The following is a 20,053-nucleotide window of genomic DNA, read 5'->3' on the forward strand; positions in this document are numbered from 1 at the left end:
TGGAGAAACCAAAGGTAGAGAGAATGGCAAATGAACAGCAAGAGAGATGGAGACTCAGCAACAAAGGGATCCCCACCCCCCATCCCTGAGGCTGCAAACGCAGTGGGGGAGGGACAGTACTGAGGCCTTGGAACAAATCCCTCTGCCCTTGGGCACAGGAAAAAAAGGCCTGGTTTAAAAGAGCAACTAGCATATAAAAGAGACAGCACTAGAATTCTGCTGAGGGAAAGCTTTCCAGGTCAGATGGATATGGTTTGTGTTCTCTCCCCACCTAGACGGGGGCAGGGTCTGGACACCGGAAGGGGCAGGTCCGCCTGTCTCAGTGAGCTTGGGACTTCAGTGAGCCCAGGGTCCACAAGCCCACAACAGCACTAGCCACGCTGGGGCACAGAAAAAGAAGCTGGGTTTTCAAAGGGCCGAGGAGCTGTGGAAGGGCTCTCCCCATGCCACTTTAAAGCCCTGACTGGAGCAGGGTCTGGACATCATAAGGCACGGGTTGGGATGCCATAATTAGTGGGTCCTGATGCCATAACTGGTAGGTCAGATTGGCACAGAAAGTTTGCGACCTCAGCAAGCCCAGGGTCCACAAGCCCACACTAGCCTGAGCTGTGCTGGGAGACAGAAAAAAAAAGCCACGGTTTAGAAGCACCCATGAACTGCGGGAACATTCTTTCCCTGTCCACCTTAAAAGCACAGACCAGAGCAGTGTCTGGACACCGTAAGGTGCAGGTTTGGTTGCCATAAAAGGCAGATTCAGACTCCATAATTGGAGGGTCCCAAGGAACTAATGGGTGGGTCCAGACACCATAACTGGTGGGTCCAGTCATCACAGAGAGCTTGTAACCTCAGCAAGCCCAGGGTCCTTAAGTCCACACCAGCCCCAGTTGTACTGAGGCACAGAAAGAAAGCTGAGGTTTAAAAGGGCTGAGGAACTGTGGGAAAGCTCTCTCCTCATCCACCTAAAAGCCCAGATCAAAGCGAGGTCCAGCTCCCAGAGCACTTGCGACCTCAGCAGGACCAGGTCCACAAGCTCACCTCAGCCACCCTGTGGTGCACCCAAAGAACAGGCTGTGATTTTGTGGCTTTTGACATTTTAAAAAATTTCAAATTTCACTTATTATTATTATTCTTATTTAAAGATTTTATTTATTTATTCGACAGAGATAGAGACAGCCCGCGAGAGAGGGAACACAAGCAGGGGGAGTGGGAGAGGAAGAAGCAGACTCATAGCGGAGGAGCCTGATGTGGGGCTCGATCCCATAACGCCGGGATCATGCCCTGAGCCGAAGGCAGACGCTTAACCACTGTGCCACCCAGGCGCCCCTTCACTTATTATTTTTTTTACTTTAAAAATTTGTCTTGTTTTGTTTTTATTCTTATTTTTTTTTTGGTTTTGTCATTTTCTTTCTTGTTCTCTTTTTCTTCTTTATTTTCTTTTCTTTACATTTTTTTCTTCTTTTATCATCATCATCATCATCATCATCATCATTGTTTTTCTTTATTCTTTCTGTAAAAAGCCATGGTTTACAAGAGTAATTAGCATATACAGCCGTAGCTCCGGACAGCCTGCAAAAGTCATCAAGCACACACAGGCTGTACAGAGGACACCATACACGAGACCACTCCTTCAGCCTTAGGAGAAGTAGCCTTTTCACCTCATCTGTAGAAATAAACACAGAGAGTCAAGCAAAATGGGGAGACAGAGGCACATGCTCCAAAAGAAAGAACAAGGAAAACCTCAGAAAAAGAACTAAACGGAACGGAGATATGTAATATGCCTAATAAAGAATTTAAAATAATGATTATAAAGATACTCACTCACTGGGCTGGAGGAAAACGTGGAAACACTCAGTGAGACCTTCAATAAAGAGATAGAAAATATAAAAAAATCAGAGTTGAAGAATACCGTAACTGAAATAAAAAACACACTAGAGGGAATCAACAATAGGTTAGAGGGTGCAGAAGAATGGACAGTGATCTGGAAGATAGGGAATGGAAAACACAGAAGCTGAATGGCAAAAAGAGAAAAAAAAATTTAAAAATGAGGCTAGACATCTTTTGGACAACATCAAGGGAATAAACATTCACATTATAAGCGTCCCAGAAGAGAGAGAGAAAGTTGTGGAAAACTTATTTGAAGAAATAATAACTGGAAAGTTCGCTAGCATAGGGAGGGAAATAGACATCCAAGTTCAAGAATAACAGGCAGTTGCAAACATGATGAACCCAAGGAAGTCCAAACCATGGCAAGTAATAATGAAAATGTCAATGGTTAAAGATAAGGAGAAAATCATAAAAGCAGCAAAAGAAAAATAAAAGTTGCCTACAGCAACTGTCGGCTGATTTTTCAGCAAAATTTTGTAAGCAGGAAGGGAGTGGCATGATATATTCAAAGTGCTGAAAGGAAAAAAACCTACAACCGAGAATACTCTATCCAGCAAGGTGATCATTCAGATTTGAAGGAGAGATAAAGAGCTTGCCAGACAAACCAAAGGTAAAGGAGTTTATCACCATTAGACCAGACTTAAAATGTTGAATGGGCTTTTTTAAATGGAAAAGAAATGGCCACAACTAGACATAAGAAAAATATGAATGGGGCGCCTGGGTGGCACAGCGGTTGGGCGTCTGCCTTCGGCTCAGGGCGTGATCCCGGCATTATAGGATCGAGCCCCACATCGGGCTCCTCTGCTGGGAGCCTGCTTCTTCCTCTCCCACTCCCCCTGCTTGTGTTCCTGCTCTCGCTGGCTGTCTCTCTCTCTCCGTCAAATAAATAAATAAATAAAATCTAAAAAAAAAAAAATGAATAAAAAGATGTAAAATATGACGACATATACATAAAATGTGAAGAAGGGACTTGGAAGAAAAGAGGAAAAAGAGAAAGATTTTTTCTTTCTTCAGTGTTTTGTTTGTTTTGTTTTGTTTTTATTTTAGAATATGTTTGTACTTAAATGACCATCAAATTAATACGGACTGTTATTTACTTACGATGTTGTGTGTGAACATCATGGTGACCACAACCCCAAAACCTGTGACAAATACACAAAAACATAATGGGAAAGAAAGCCAAACAAAGCACTGCAGATACTCACTGACCACAAAGAAAGAGAGCAAGGGAAGAAAAAAGTAACAAAGAACCATAAAAACAACCAGCGACACATTTTAAAAATGGCAATAAGTACATACTTATCAATAATTAAATGGCCTAAATGCTCCAGTCAAAAGACACGGAGTGGTGGAATGGATAAAAAAAACATGACATATATATGCTGCCAAAAGAGACTGACCTCAGACCCAAGACACATACAGACTGAAAGTGAAGGGATAGAAAAACATTCACCCTGCAAATGGAGGCAGAAAAAAGGCGGGGTAGCAATACTTTTATCAAAAAAATAGACTTGAAAATAAAGACTATAACAAGAGACAAAGAAGGGAATGACGTAATGATAAAAGGTTCAAGCGATTAAGAGGATAAAATGATTGCAAATATCTTTGCACCCAAATACATGAAGCAAATATTAACAGATGTAAGGAGAGAAATTGATGATAACACAATAATAGTAGGGAACTTTAACACTCCACTTACATCAGTAGATAGGTCATCCAGACAGAAAATCAAAAAGGAAACAATGTCTTTGAATGACACAAAGGAGCAGATGGGCATAACAGAAATATACAGAACGCTCCATCCCCAAACAACAGAATACACATTCATTTCAAGTACACATGAAACATTCTCCAGAATAGATCACCTATTAGGCCATAAAACAAGCCTCAACAATTTCAGAAGGCTGAAACGCACCATGCATCTTTTTTCAACCACAACAGTATGAAACTAGAAATAAATCACAAGAAAAATCTGGAAAAAAACACAAACGCATGGAGACTAAACAACATAACACTAAACAACCAATGGGTCAATGAAGCAACGAAAGAAGAAAGCAAAAAATACATGCAGACAAATGAAAATGAAAAAAAAAAAAACCCAAAAAACAAAAAACAGCCCAAAATCTCTGGGACCCAGTGAAAGCAGTTCTAAAAGGGAAGTATATAGCAACACAGGCAGGGCTACCTCAAGAAACAAGAAAAAACTCAAATGAAAACCTTAACTTTACAACAAAAAGAACTAAAAAAAAAAAAGAACAAACAAAACCCAGGATGAGTAGAAGAAAGGAAATAATGAAGATTGGGGCAGAAAAAAATGGTGTAGAGATTTTAAAAAATAGAAAAAAATCAATAAAAGCCAGAGCTTGTTCTTTGAAATGATGAACAAAATTGACAAAACCTTAACTAGATTTATCAGGAAAAAAAGGAGAAAGGGTCCAAATAAATAAAATCAGAAATGAAAGAGGAGAAGTAACAAAAGATATCCCAGAAATATAAAGGATTATAGGGGAATATCATTAAAAAATTACATGCCAACAAACTGGACAACCTAGAAGAAATGGGTAAATTCCTAGAAATATATAATCTTGTGGATTTGCATGTCATCCCTGTGTAGGGACCACGCTAATCTCTGTATCATTTCAATTTTAGTATATGTACTGTCAAAGTGAGCATGAAACACACAATCTTTCTTTCTTTCTTTTTTTTTTTAAGATTTTATTTATTTATTTGAAAGAGAGAGATAGAAAGAGCATGACTGGGTGGTGGGGAGAGGGAGAAGCAGGCTCCCCATTGACTAGGGAGCCCGATGTGGGGCTCAATCCCAGGACCCGGGGATCATGACCTGAGCCGAAGGCAGATGCTTCACTGACTGAGCCACCCATCTTTCAAAACTGAATCAAAAAGATATAGAAAATCTGAATAGATGGATGGATTACAAGTAACAAAATTGAATAGGTAATAAAAAAACTACCAAAAAATAAAAGTCCAGGATCAGATGGATTCACAAGTGAATTCTACCAGACATTTAAAGAAGAGTTAATACCTATTCTTTTCAAACTATTCCAAAAAATAGAAGAGGAAGGAATGTCTCTAAATTCATTCTATGAGGCCAGCATTATCCTGGTACCAAAACCAAAGACACCACAAAAAAGTATATATACTTTATGAACCTCTCCATCTGGCTGCTTATCTCTGTCCTTTAAAGCAAACTGGTGACTGTAAGGAAGGGTTTTTCTGAGTTCTGTGAGCTGCTCGAGCGCACTAACTGAACTCAAGGAGGTGCTTGTGGGAAACTCTGACTTACAGCAAGTTGGTGAGAAGCAGCACAGGAAATGTCCGTGCTACCCAGAGCAATCTACACTTTCAATGCCATCCCGACCAAAATACCAACGACATTTTTCAAATAACTGGAACAAACAGCCCTTAAATTTGTGTGCAACAAGAAAAGACCCCGAATCGCCAAGGAACTGTTGAAAAGGAAAAGCAAAGCTGGGGGAATCACATTGCCAGATTTCAAGCTATACTACAAAGCTGTGATCAGAAAGACAGCTGGCACAAAACAGACACATAGACCAATGGAACAGAATAGAGAACCCAGAAATGCACCCTCGGCTCTTTGGGCAACTAATCTTTGACAAAGCAGGAAAAAACATCTGGTGGAAAAAAGACAGTCTGTTCAAAATAAATGGTGCTGGTAAATTGGACAGCTACATGCAAAAGAATGAAACTTGACCACTCTCTCACACCATACACAAAGATAAACTCCAAATGGATGAAAGACTTCGTTGTGAGACAGGAATCCATCAAAATCCTAGAGGAGAACATAGGCAGCAACCTCTATGACATCGGCCACAGCAACTTTTTTCATGACACATCTCCAAAGGCAAGAGAAACAAAAGAAAAAATGAACTTGTGGGTCGTTATCAATATAAAAGCTTCTGCACAGCCAAGGCAACAGTCAAAAAAACTAAGAGGCAGCCCACGGAATGGGAGAAGATATTTGCTAATGACACTACAGATAAAAGACTGGTATCCAAGATCTACAAAGAACTTCTCAAACTCAATACACAAGAAATAAATAAACAAATCATAAAATGGGCAGAAGATATGAACAGACACTTTTCTAATGAAGACATACAAATGGCTAACAGACACATGAAAAAATGTTCAAAATCATTAGCCATCAGGGAAATTCAAATCAAAACCACACTGAGATACCACCTTAAGCCAGTTAGAATGGCAAAAATTGACAAGGCAGGAAAAAACAATTGTTGGAGAGGATGTGGAGAAAGGGGATCCCTCCTACATTGTTGGTGGGAATGCAAGTTGGTACAGCCGCTCTGGAAAACAGTGTGGAGGTCCCTTAAGAAGTTAAGAATTGAGCTACCCTATGATCCAGCAATTGCACTACTGTGTATTTACCCCAAAGATACAGACATAGGGAAGAGAAGAGCCTTATGCACCCCAGTGTTCATAGCAGCATTGTCCACAATAGCTAAATTGTGGAAGGAGCCGAGATGCCCTTCAACAGACGACTGGATTAAGAAGATGTGGTCCATATATACAATGGAAAATTACTCAGCTATCAAAAAGAATGAGTTCTCAACATTTGCTGCAACATGGACGGGACTGGAGGAGATAATGCTAAGAGAAATAAGTCAAACAGAGAAAGACAATTATCATATGGTTTCACTCATTTATATGGAACATAAGAAGTAGGAAGATCAGTAGGAGAAGAAAGGGGAGAAGAAAGGGGGGGTTAAACAGAAGGGGGAATAAACCACGAGAGACTATGGACTCTGGGAAACAAACTGAGGGCTTCAGAGGGGAGGGGGGTGGGGGAATAGGATAGTCTGGTGATGGGTAGTAAGGAGGGCACGTATTGCATGGTGCACTGGGTGTTATACGCAAGTAATGAATCATGGAACTTTACATCAAAAACTAGGGATGTACTGTATGGTGACTAACATAATATAATAAAAAAAATATTTAAAAAATGCAGAAACAAACAAACAAAAAAGAAGCACAGGTAATAACCTGGACTTGTGATTGGCATCTAAAGTGGGGGAAGGCAGTCTCAAAGGACTGAATCTTTTGCCCATGGAATCTGATGTTATCTCCAAGTCGATCGTAAGACTCAGGTGGATTGAGTTAATTGTAGGACATCCAGCTGGCTATATATATATATATATATTCCAGTCATTTATTTAGCTAGAACATGGGGATTAGAACTGAGGCATAGTCCCCAAATTATCAATTTTAATAGAGAATGGAAGCTATAATATTTTGAAGTCATTGTCAGGGTTGAGGGTACTGGAGGTTAATTATATTTCTAGGGAGAGGTCTGTCATCCCAGCTAAATCCTGAGAGCAAGTTCCTGGATGGGAGAGTAGCAAGTGAGAGGACCCGCATCCAACACCAGGACCCAGGCCCTGGGTCCCCCTGTGGTGCCCATAGGAGGCTGGGTATATGGCAGCCCTGAAATGCGCAGGGCTGAGATTTTCAGAGGTGGAATGAGTGGGACCATCTGTGGGAAACAGGCTGGCAGAAATGGGAGAGGAAGCAAGGGAAGAGCTGCATGATGACATGAGCAATGCCGCAATGTCATTCTAGTGAGATTGCTGGCATGTCTATTTGAGGATTTTAAACAGTGTATGTGTGTGTATGCACGTGTGCACATGCGTGTGTGTGTACATATATATATATGCGATAATATAATATTTTGGAGGCAAGTATTCTTTTTATAAGATTTTATTTATTTATTTGAGAGAGAGAGCACAAGCAGTGGGGAGAGGAGAAGCAGACTCTCGCTCCCCCCTGAGCAGGCAGCCTGACACAGGGCTCCATCCCAGAACCCTGGGATCATGACCTGAGCCAAACGCAGACGCTTAACCGACTGAGCCACCCGGGTGCTTTGGATGCAAGTATTCTTCACCATACAGTTTTCTATTGACCTAGCTTCCTTCATTTTCTGTCCTTTCCCCACTTTGGCACATGTTTTGATTGATGTCCTGGTTGTTTCTCTTGTATGTGGAGCTTGCTAAGTATTCACCAAGGTTTCCAACCAATAGCAACAACTCTGTGTTCCACGCATTAGTAGTTGTAAATTCAGTTTCACGCTTATGCTGGTTCCTAGACTCCCAGGAAATTAAGGTATTTCTGTTTTGGTAGAATAGTTTTACATTCAAAAATATTTTCTTTACACATTTCCATTTTGCTCATTAAGGTCCAAGGGACTGGAAGGCTTTTATTTATTTATTTATTTTACCTGGTTTACATCTGCATCTTGTGTGGTCAGTCCCTTCCTCGTATTTCCTACGTGATGTGTCTCTACTGCTGAGAGCAGAAAAGTGTCATTCAGGGAGAATGAACCTTACTTTCCCCCTGATCTTCATAGTGAGTGAACTCTTCTTGTGTTCAGAAGTCGGCCTCTGGAAGTGTTCTTTTAACACGTTACTCCACCAAAGATAGGGCTTTTGTCCTGTCTCCTGCTTCTCTGGGTTTACAAACCACTCCCTAGAATTAGAATTAACTTCTAGTACCTTTAGTCCTGACTGTGTCTTGAAAAATGTGTGGCTTCTGTTTTCTGGTAAAAATTGATGGTCTTTCTCCTCCATCCAGGTATTGCCTGTCTGAGAAGAGAGGTGAATTCTGGGTTCACTGCTCATTGATGTCCCTCAAGAGGTGCCGGCAGAGTGAGCTATCTTTTCCTGGATGGTGGCAAGAAGAGTGAATTTTCCACGCTGCAGCCATTTTTTCCCCTAGGTTCTATGAATATCTGAAGTCAAATTCATTTTGGCAATTTAAAGATTAATTTTCTTTGAAAAACTCTTATCTTCTACTTGACAAATTAATGTTTGAGTCATAAATATATTGGTCTTATTCCATAAAATTCATTACTCTGCTATTATGCTAACAGAACCCTTGCTCTGACACATGCTACAAATCTTCTTACATTAACTAATAATGAACGGTACAAACAAATCACATTCCTCTAATTATTAGCTTTTATTTCCCCCACTGACCAGAGGAGAAATGTTTCAGTCTACTTTACCCCAAATGTAATAACATATTAAATAACACATATTATTACATCAGTTTCGTCTATCCTTTTGAATAATCTCTGATACTGGTGGCCAAATCCCTCCTCCCCATTCTTTTCCAAATGTGAAGATCTTATTACATTCTTTCAAGTTTTCTTTTTCCAGATTCAACATTCTGACTCAACTGTTCCTCAGACTCTATCATCTTGGCCATCTTCCTCCTTCAATTCCAGTAACTCAAGGACCCTTGTGAAACGTGGCAACGGGACACCACATATGTGTCTAATCAATGGGACTAAGGCTTCTTTTGTTCTGAACACTCTCCTTCATTGTAGCAACCTAATTGTGCCCCTTTTTGGGGCAATGACATCGATTTTTTGAATCACTGAATTCGCACCTACTAGAAATTATAAGTCATTTGCACTTGAATTTCTACTGTTAAGTCAGACATCACCAATGCTAAGCACCTGTAAATCTAAAGTACGTTTAACAAGCTCACTTTCAGGACCTTACCTTTACGTGCGCTTAACCACCTTATTTTAACCTGTCGGTGACTTCATGAATCCTGATTCTGTTATGAAGTGTGACAGCAAGAACTCTTTGTTTAATTTCATGCAAAAATTAGAATACTATTCTTTTATATCTTCATCAAAACATTAATTAAAATATTAAAAATGGCACAGGACTAAGTAGAGATTCCCGGGCAAGCTAATAGGTGTTTCCTTTTAGGTTGAAATTATGCATTTTAAAGTTCTCTTTAGTTATGCATCAACCAGTTGCTTAACCAGGTTTGAACACGTCTGATTCTACTGACAGCCAGGGACCACATTTTATCAGGTGAAATAAAAAGATATTTTGGTTTAGCATGCATAATATTAAAACATTTTTTTAAATAGCATTAAGTGGGTTTGTATTCTCCATTTAGCCATAATTCCCGCCTTCTGCTCTTAGACTAGTTTAATAACATATGCTATGTACCTACGTGGACTCTTCAGACATTCGAGTTGGCCAGCCCTATCTGAGTCATTCCACTTAGGATACAGAAACCTTACAAGAATATCACTCCTACCCTAAAAACGAGGAGAAAAGCCAGATAATCTACAAAATCATAAATTTTCTGGAATCCATGGAAGAGCCAAAGTCACATGACAAGCAGGTCTACTGAATATCAAAGGGTGACAGACCCTCTGAGGAGAGATGGGACACATAAGGGGCCTCATCTTTGTCAAAATAGAGGAGAAAGAGGCAGCTGCCATAGAAGTGGCTAAAAAGTAAACAGCCAAACTTGAACAAATCCTTAAAGGTCAAGTGTGGGATAGCAAGACAATTTAGAATCTGCTGGAGCCCCAGACTCAAAGAGAATGGCGCTAAATCTCATGATCTTTTGCCTCCACTTGGTGTTCATAAGACAGAATGGGGACAGGACAGGATCAGAGAGATTCCTCCTCCTTGGTAATGAAAATAGGTTCACAACTTCTCTCATTTAAAGCAAAAGCCATCTGTGCTTGAGGGACAGGCAGGGAAACCCATCTGGCTCAGGGGCCTAAAATGATGGAAAGCAGAGGTCTACTAACATTGATAAGGGGCAGAAAACTGTCCATGCACGACCCTTCATAGATACAAGGCAGAGTTTGACTGCCATGATGGGGCAGAGGGTGGGGTAAGAGGAGATGGAGGGAGCGCTGAGATAGCCCCATCCCAGAGCCCAGACCGAGAGTCCTTCCTAGGTTTGAGGCTATACCACGAGGACAGGGAACCCCTTCCTCTGCCCCACAAGGGCTTGTCTTAAGTCTCAACAATTTGATGAGGAGGTATTATCGTCCCTTTTTTACAGATGATCCTGTTGAGAGTGAGGCAATGTGCTTTGCCCAACATCGCTAACTCAGAGTAAAGCAAACAAAAGATTTAAACCTTTGTTTAAACCATTGACTCCTAGTCAAGGAGCGTTTGCACCACACTGCACTATATTAGAAAGCTGAAGGGAACCTTCTAAAACAACAAGACCACCACTAACATTTATCCAATGAGCTCCGTATTTCCAGATATGTTTAATTTCATGTGATTCTCCCAAATGCCCTTTTTAGTAATAGTATTATCATTATTCCAAGTTTACTGATTGAACTGGAGTTTTAAGTAACTAAAGTAACGTTCGGTCTTCTCCTTAGTTTCTGTTACCTCTTGTTCTCTAGATCCATTTTTGGGGTGGGGGGAGGGGGGACGTGTTTGGTTCTTTGGTCCTCACTCTTCTGACTTGTGTTGTTGACCCCTTGTACTCTGAATCTTGTTTTCCTGGAGTGGTGGTACAAGCCTGTTTTTTCTATGTTTGATTCTTATCCTTTTGAAACTACAGTACCTAGGATCTCCTTTCCGACTCAGCTTATTTTTCTGAACTTGACAGAGTTTGGCAGTTCACAGACCGTAATGTGCATGGTTTGTGATTCTCTAATCCAGTCTTGAGGAACTATAGCCACCGTTTTAACACCTCTTGGCCAGACTTAAAGTCTTGATGTCTAAGTTCTCACTGGCATTATCTCTTTCAAGTTCCTGCAGGATCAAAGCACATGGTGCTTAAGAAACAGGCAGATGTAGGCTTCGCTCCTGATTCTGCTTTTTCTAGTCTGATGACACTGAGCAAATTACTTTCTCTCCATCTCAGTTTATACTTTTGGCAAATGGAGATAACACTATCCACCTCATATGGTTGTTATTAGGACTGAATGAACAAAGTTTGTGAAGTGTTTAGGACAGTGTTATACGGGGAATGCTCAAGGAGTAATGATCACTACTATCGTTTCTCTTACTATGATTATTATGGTTTAGAAGGAGTTTGGCGAGATCTAAATTGATATCTTTATTTTTTTTAGTACGATAGGTTAATCGTCAGGTCAAACCAGTCAAAATCATCTATCTACACAATAGTTTCCTGACAAACGAAGCTCACTTTTCATATATCCATGTTTTCATTTGAGTTCTGTTGATTGACTGCTTAGCAAAGACCCTGGGGAGAGGGGTGGAAGGAAGAGGGATTTAATTACCAGATAAGGGGCCATTAGGATTCTTATAAATTTTAAATTATATAATCCTTTACGTTGCCACCGTTCAACATTTTATTATGTTCATTCTTCCCCCCCCCTTTTTTTTTTAAAGTAGGCTCCATGCTCAACGTGGGGCTTCATTATATGACCTTAATATCAAGGGTCACATGCTCTACGGGCTAAGCCAGCCAGGCACCCTCTCACTCTTCCTTTTTTATTTATTTATTTTATTTATTCTATGTTTTTTTAAAGGATTTTATTTATTTATTTATTATTTGCGAGAGAGAGCGCAGGGGAAGGGGCAGAGGGGGTCGGAGAGGGACAAGCAGACTCTGCCTGAGCCCAGAGTCCAATGCTGGGCTGATCCCACTCTCCCGAGACCATGACTGGAGCTGAAATCAAGAGCTGGATGCTGAACCAGCAGAGCCATCCAGGGGCCCTGACACTCTTCCTTTTTAAAAGCAATTATGAGTGTTATAAATATTGTTATTATTTTCTTATAAAAGAAAATTTTGTACGTAGTACAAATAGATGTTTTGTAATTTCAATGTATAATTAATTATAAAAATGTTAATCGATTGATACCATGTTATTGTTCAAACGTAGAGAGTGGTGAGAATATTTTAACTGAGATATAACAGAGGTTTTCTGGGCCTGGCATCCCGTTTCATTGCTTAATTAATAGTATAATTTTTTCCCTTAATTTTAAAAATATGCCTTTAACTGTTGTTTCAGGCTGGAAGACCTTTGGGTAAAACCCTAATTGCTGTCAAGGAAAACACAATTTTCCGGCCAACTTAATATAACCACACAGTTCTACATTCATGTAAGATGTGTACAAAAGCAGAACTGTCCTGTAATATTGAGAAGGAAAGTTTTGGTCAAGCTGGTGCCTCTGGATTTTGACTGTAGGTGCATAAACATTGACAGTTTCTGCCTAATGACCAGGAAAACAGCTACTCGCAGCAAAAGTTCAGGATTAGTGTTGTTCACTTACTGGCCTAGAAGAACGACTTACTATAATTCTCTCAGTGATTTGAATTGGGAGGTCCCAGAGCCAGCTGGGGCAGAAGGGGCAAGCGACTAAGCACACGAGCTCTCCTGCTCACTTGTGCCCCATCTTCCTTAAAATAAGTAGGGGCTAGACTTGCAGGCTATACTTAGGGATACATCTGAAAAGGTAATTATCTATGAAAAGGCTGATGTCTTGATTCTCATGTAGCAAGGTACACATGACTGACTGCAGATTATTTCCCAAGGGGAGATTTTGGATTGGAGTATGGATTAAAGAGGCTGGCACAGGCTTACCCTTCACCTAGAAGGGAGGGGTGGTAGTAGAAGGAAGAGCAAACAAAAGGGAAATGAGAGGTGGTGAAGAAAAACAAACCTATTTTAGGATTTTACCTTAGGTTGGTCCTTTTTTTTTTTTTTTAAAGATGTTATTGATTCATTTGAGAGAGAGAGAGAAAGCACAGAGGAAGAGGGAAAAGCAGAAACCCCACTGAGCCAGGAGCCCAAAGTGGGGCTCGATTCCAGGACGCTGGGATCATGACCTGAGCTGAAGGCAGATGCTTAACCATCTGAACCCCCCAGGTGCCCCTTGAGTTGGTCCTTTGTATGATGAAGAGTCTTCCATCATCAGATTCAGGTTAGAAGTATTGAGTTTTCAGAAATCACAGAGATACATGAATTAGTACATTTTCACAATTTTCTGTTTATAACATATAGGAAGCTTCTATTTTAAAGATTGATGTTAGAAATTTTTTAAAAAACAAAGTGAGTTATGGTCTGCTAAGAAGTATGACTTTTATATATTGACTAGTATATATTTTTACAAGTTCTATATCTAGAAGTATGTAGTAATGTAGATAAAAACATCTAACCTGGGTCAAAAATTCTTTTTTTTGCATGTTTTTCCCTCTTATTACCAAATATACACTTAAAGTTCACAATTTTTCATTATCTGCTTTAGTTGTAATAAAAAGTGATGAGGCAGGTAGAAGAGACATTATTAGCCTTATTTTCCACAGTGAGGAAACTGGGTTAAACAAGCCTAATGATTCTGTTAAGTAACATATAACCAGCATGTGTTAGGATTAGGCATAAAGCCCTCATCTATTGTCTACCGCCTTTTTTTTTTTCATTTAAATTCAAGTTAGTTAACATACGGTGTACTATTAGTTTCAGGGTAGAGTTTAGTCATTCATCAATTGCTTATAACACCCAGTGCTCATTACACCAAGGGCCCTCCTTAATGCCCATCACCCAGTTCCCCCATCCCCACACCTACCTCTCCTCCATCAGCCCTCAGTTTATTCCCTATACTTAAGAGTCTCTTCTCTTATGGTTGTCCTCCCTGTCTGTTGTTATCCTTTTTGTTTTCCTTCCCTTCTCCTATGTTCATCTGTTTTGTTTCTTAAATTCCACATGAGTGAAATCAGATGGTATTTGTCTTTCTCTGTATCATCTACTTCTTAAGATTAGATTAAACCCAGATGAATTTCTACTATGCCACATGGACCGTAGCAAAATGAAATGTGTAATACATGTTTATATTAGTTTAATTACATTTGAGATTACAAGGCACAAGATGTTTAGAGAGTAATAGAAATTTTCTTTCCTTCCTTGTCAAATTCTTGGATGTTATCGGCATTTGACCACATTTATTTCACAACCCAGAGCTGTGGTTACAATGAGACTTAAGAATTAAATCAGTTATCCAAAAAGTAAAGTTCAAGCTCTAAATATGCTCACTTCAAATATATGTTATCTATGCGTATGAATGAAGAGTCAAGATGTGGGCCTAAAATACCAAATAGTTATTTTATTTTATTCTATGACCGTTTACCCCTCTAATAGCTCAAGTGTAATCCTCTCCTTTTTTGCCCATTCTCATACGCTCATTCTGTCTGACTGGAGTATCTCACTTCCTTCATCTTTTCTTGTTTTGATTTGCATCTTATATTATATAATCCTCTCCCTATTCTGAACAGAATGGCTGCTGACAGCTGGTTTTATGGATATAAGTATTAGCTTCATATATCTTTCCTCTTTGAGCATGATAAAAATCAGAGTATTAAGGGGCACCTGGGTGGCTCAGTCATTTAATGTCCGACTCTTGATTTTGGCTCAGGTCATGGTCTCAGGGTGGTGAGATCAAGCCCTGAGTCAGGCTCCGCACTCAGTGGGGAATCTGCTTGAGATTCTCTCTCCCTCTCCCTCTGCACCGCCCCCCCACCGCCCCCACACGCTCTCTCTAAAATAAATAAATAAATCTTTTAAAAAACCAGTTTAGAAGTTTCATTGGATCTAACCGACAATCTACTCCAGGAATCCCTTTTTCGTTGTCCCTGTCAAGTGGTGTTATTCCCATGTTTATTTTTTTATTTTTATTTTTTTTAAAGATTTTATTTATTTATTCTACAGAGATAGAGACAGCCAGTGAGAGAGGGAACACAAGCAGGGGGAGTGGGAGAGGAAGAAGCAGGCTCATAGTGGAAGAGTCTGTGATGAGAAGCTTACTGCAGCAGCCCTTTTCAAATTTGAACTTGACTCTTAGCATTTGCGTTTGTTGAAACAAAATTTTTCTCCCTGTCTCCTCACCCTTTGTTCATAGTCCTACCCTTAGGATAACATGTTAAGTCTTTTTCTTTTCCCACCTGCTATACCTCTGCATATTTGTACCTAGATGTCGTACACACCTTCTCTGCTTCAAACCCAACAGCACTCATTATGTCAACCACTGATCGTACAGCTCAGCCCTAAGTCCCTTTCCTTTTCATATTTATTCTCCTTCAGACATAATGCCTCTGATATCCAGAGCCTGTTTTTAGGCTATAAGAGCCATAAAATGAGCTGGAACAGAGACAACCATTCTGATTTAAGGGACACGTACATCTGAGCTTTCTAAGGAGGAGAGGTGGGTTACATGGGATTATGACATGAGGAGAGGTCAAAGGAAGGGGTCTGCTTTTCTAGTTTTGACCCTCTTTGGCTCTCATGACTGGGGCACAAGAAGACATAGAGAAGGATACTGAAAACAAGCTCCAGTTAAACTTAGAGAGTTATGGATGGGGTGAAGGTGACTTACATTTCTTGCCCTCTCATGAAGGAGTAAGCTTTCCAATCCACCCTTCCCCAAAAGTCACATGCCCGGTAAAACATCAGCCAATGACGAATTATGCCGGCAACATCACCACCAAATGGGGAGCAGCCACAGTCTCCATTCTCCTGCATCCACCCATCTCTTGAATTATTTTGCATTTCAGTTGGTATTGAAGACAGGAAGAAGGCATTTTGCTAATTCTCTTTGAAAGCCCAGATTTATGTGTACCAGGATTAGCATAGTTCTCTGTTAGATAAACTAGCTATACTGTAGGGAAGATCTTTCATGAAAGATCTTGGAAAACTGGAGGCTTAAAAATGTGGATACTGAAAAAACTTTGAAGTATACATAGGGCTAATTCTAGAGCTTGAATTTCTAAATACCTAGCTGATCCCGTCAAGATCTTATTTAGCCTCTGAAGTCATATCTGTTTGTTTTTAATATGAAGGTAATAAATCATGTCATTTTTAACATTGTAAGGTATGTGTACACTAGGCAGACACAGAGCTGAATTATGACTTTGAAGCTTTTCAGCTGCAACATTTAGAAACCAGTTCAGCTTGTGGAAAACCATGGACATATTTTGGTTTGGCTCAGAGCCCTCTTTTCATCTTTCAGGTCACTGAGTGCAAAGGGGGAAAAAAAAAAAAACAAGCCCCAAGCTGTAAATATTTTTGAAGTACAGGTTTATTTTTCCCTCTTGCAAAACTAAAATTAATTATTTGATTTTGCCCAAGGGATCTAGTTTGTTCCAAGACAGGAGACTGAATCTTTATCACTGAAAAATGCTGTTTAGACTGGTTTCAAACATGGGACTTGTTGATTCCCAAGGAAGTCTTATCAGAAACTGAAAGATGACTGCAAAGAGGCTTTTCAGTCTCAACATTTCTTCCTGCATTAAGGTTGGATCTTCTCTTTTCATGCCATTGAAAGTCTGGTCAGTTTGCAAATGTTGTCTATCCCTCATTTTGCTTTTGCAAAAAGTCTCCTTAAGCTTCTCACCTGTAGTGAATGAGGGACCATTAAGATAGTGAAAATTGACTGTTAGTGCTGGTTTTGCTTTTATCTTACTTATGACTTTAACCTAGTAGTGTTTTAGTTTTCACATCTCTTGATTATGGGTAATAATAACCTCTTTGCCTACAACCTACAGATGCTGTTGATACTGGTGGAAATGATATATATGTACGAAAGCATTTAAAATAAGTTCATTTATACAAATGGAAAATTAATACCACAGATCCAGAGGTCCTTGGGTAGAAGTAAGGGCAGAACTTATATGGAGAAGAGCTTGAATTGTGTTTGTGCTGAACGGGGAGAGAGGAGGGTTATCAGCCCTGAGATTGCTTCTTTTCTTTTTCTCATGGCATACATGTAGGCATGCACATGCAAATACCATTTCTAGTTAGGTCTGCTCCCACAGCTGACATTCTAGTGATTAGACCTGGTATGTTTCTCTTTCAAATCAATCCTGACTTCTTATATATACCGGGAAAAGGTAGGGGCTCTAGAAACAAGTAATTCCCAGGGGACCAGATAAGCTTCAGGTTCCCCCTCATCTAAAGAATTCCTCAGAGACCAGGTTAGTCTGGGCCTCTTTCTTCCTTACTCTTGACTTGTCAGCTTGAGAAACCTACCTAGCTGTTCAGCTGGCAAAGAAGAGCCTCTTTACTCGTCCATAGACTAGGTTGCTGCTTTGTCATATGGTTTGAGATGTACCCTGGGAGCCATGCAGCAAAACGTCTTGTTCAGGAGCTTGTCTTGCTGCCTTTAAGGTCACTATTTGAGACTCCTTTTTTGTGTGTGTGTCAACATAGTCCTCTCCAAATTCTATTTTTAAAATGCAGACATCTCCTTGGAGAGACAAAGGCAAACTTGTTTGGGTCAGTAGTGGGAAGGGAGTAGATAGAAAAAGAGACACTGGAAAGGAAAAGTGTGGATGCTTAAGACAATATTTTCCTTCTTTGTCACAGTTCTAGCTCAGAATGACCTGGGCTCGGGTCTTCCTATGCCAAAGCACATGTTAGTACCTGCCCAACATGGACTCAGATCTCTGGGGTGGGGAGGAGTGAGTAAGACCTGGCCTGTGAAATCCTCTAAATAGCACTTCTTCTGGGAGACTTCATCTGACTCACCGTAAACTTTTAATGACCTTTCTTTGTCTTCTGCCCTTTTGGCCCAATTAGTGGGTTTGTATTGGATTATATGTTAGCCAATCGTTATGTAGCACCTAGGCATTTTGAACGATAAGGGAATAAAGCAAGCAGGGTCAAGTGACTGACCTCTGACAGCATACGTGATGAATTTATTGGCTCCCTAAATCTGCACTGGGGTCTCCCCGTACAGCAGGCTACATTAACGAGGGTGCAGTGGCACAGCAGGTGATACAATTAGCTTTGAGTGAATTTTAATGCCAAGTCTTCTTTCCTAGTGCTGCGTTCCCTCACCCTTTTTGGCTCTTTCCTTCTGATGAATCTGTTGCTAATATTTGCTGGTAAAGATATTTTATTCAAAGGCGTAGATGACTTTTTCAACAAATTTTCAGGTGAGTCAGATGTCCAAAAAGAACTAATAAAATAAATGACAAAATTATCTCAACTATTGAATTCAACACGATGACAGTTAAAAAACAATAAAATATACTTTGCATTTAGATTATAAAATGTACTCAGAAGGACAGGATGGGGGAAGATATGATTTGCTGGCAATTTATGTCAAAAATACCTGAAGGCTTTAACAGGCCACGAGAAGCAACCATGAGGGAAATAAATGCAGGCTTGGACTTCCAATAAGTGCAACAAGGTTTAGGTCATGAGCAGTCACAATTACTTGCACTCTGAAGCCATCAGACAAATGTTTTGTGCTACATATTGGGTCCTATAGAACAGATACTCATCAACTAGAATATATTCAGGAAAAGATGCTTTGGAGGTGTGTGACATAAGCAAGATGGCGAAGTGGGAAGTCTTGGACATGCCTTCTCCCCATAAACACCAATTCAGCAAGAATTTACAAATTTCCTTTGTGAGTAATCCAGAAACTAATTGGAAGGCTGCTGTGTCCAGAGCAAACACAAAACCAGACTCACTGAAGCTGATAGAGAAACTTTGGACCCCCTCACACTGGAGTCCCTGTCCCCAGCACAGCCATATGATCGGGAAGACACTCTTTAGCTCCTAGTTTCTCCGTGGGGAAGGAAGATCTTGGTTTGTACACCTAGCATCCCAACTTTTTTGAGGGGGCTATCCAGAAGACTGGCTTCTGTCCTACTAGTCTTGCAACTCTGACAGGTTTGGAACAGCCTAGTAGTGTGGAGAAAAATGGAGATGGCAGCTTGGACTGGTAAATGCAATAGATCCTTCTCCCTGCTCAGCATAGAATGATTAGGATCTGGGCAAACACCAGCTCTCAGTTATACCTTGGGGAGGGAAGAAGTTGATCCATGTGTCCAGTGCCCCAACTTTCCTAGGGCTGACCAAAGAATTAACAACTGTCAGTCATGCCAATCTTGGAAGTCTAATGGGTCTGATGCAGTCTAGCTGCTGGGAAAGGATGGAGATGGTGGATTAGGTGTGTAGGTGCCATAGATCCTCTCCCCTGGTTAGCACAGGATAAGCAGATGAAAAAAATCCCAGCTCTCAGCTTCCCCCAGGATAAGAAAAGAGTTGATCCATGCATCTGGCATCCCAACCTCTCTGGGGTTTCCCCAAGAACTGGCAACTGTTTTGACAGTCTTGGAGCTTTCATAAGTCCAGCAGAGTCTAGCCAATGGGGAGGAATGGAAATAATGGTTTAGACTGGCAGTCACCATAGTTACACCTCCTTCTGCTTCCCCAACTCACCACAGAGCAAGAGGACAAAAGCCACAGCGACCTGCTTTTACCTGAGGAGGAAAATAATTAATAGAGGCCCCCCGAATCTCTGGCTGGGCTGATAGATAAAGCTGTTCTTCTATATGAGGCCTGTCTTTGAAGACAGGTGCTTGC

At 40.4% G+C, this 20,053-nt stretch overlaps 1 non-coding gene across 1 annotated transcript; it reads right to left on the reverse strand.

Moving 5' to 3' along the window:
* Positions 1-4,455: 4,455 nt before the first annotated feature.
* LOC123781803 (U6 spliceosomal RNA) lies at positions 4,456-4,557 on the reverse strand. Its single transcript, XR_006776816.2, has one exon. It is a non-coding gene; the product is annotated as a U6 spliceosomal RNA (small nuclear RNA).
* Between the last annotated feature and the right edge of the window lie 15,496 nt (positions 4,558-20,053).

This window comes from Ursus americanus, chromosome 25 (genome assembly GCF_024610735.1).
Source record: "Ursus americanus isolate L20-20 chromosome 25, mUrsAme1.1.p, whole genome shotgun sequence".
NCBI classification, from domain to species: domain Eukaryota; kingdom Metazoa; phylum Chordata; class Mammalia; order Carnivora; family Ursidae; genus Ursus; species Ursus americanus.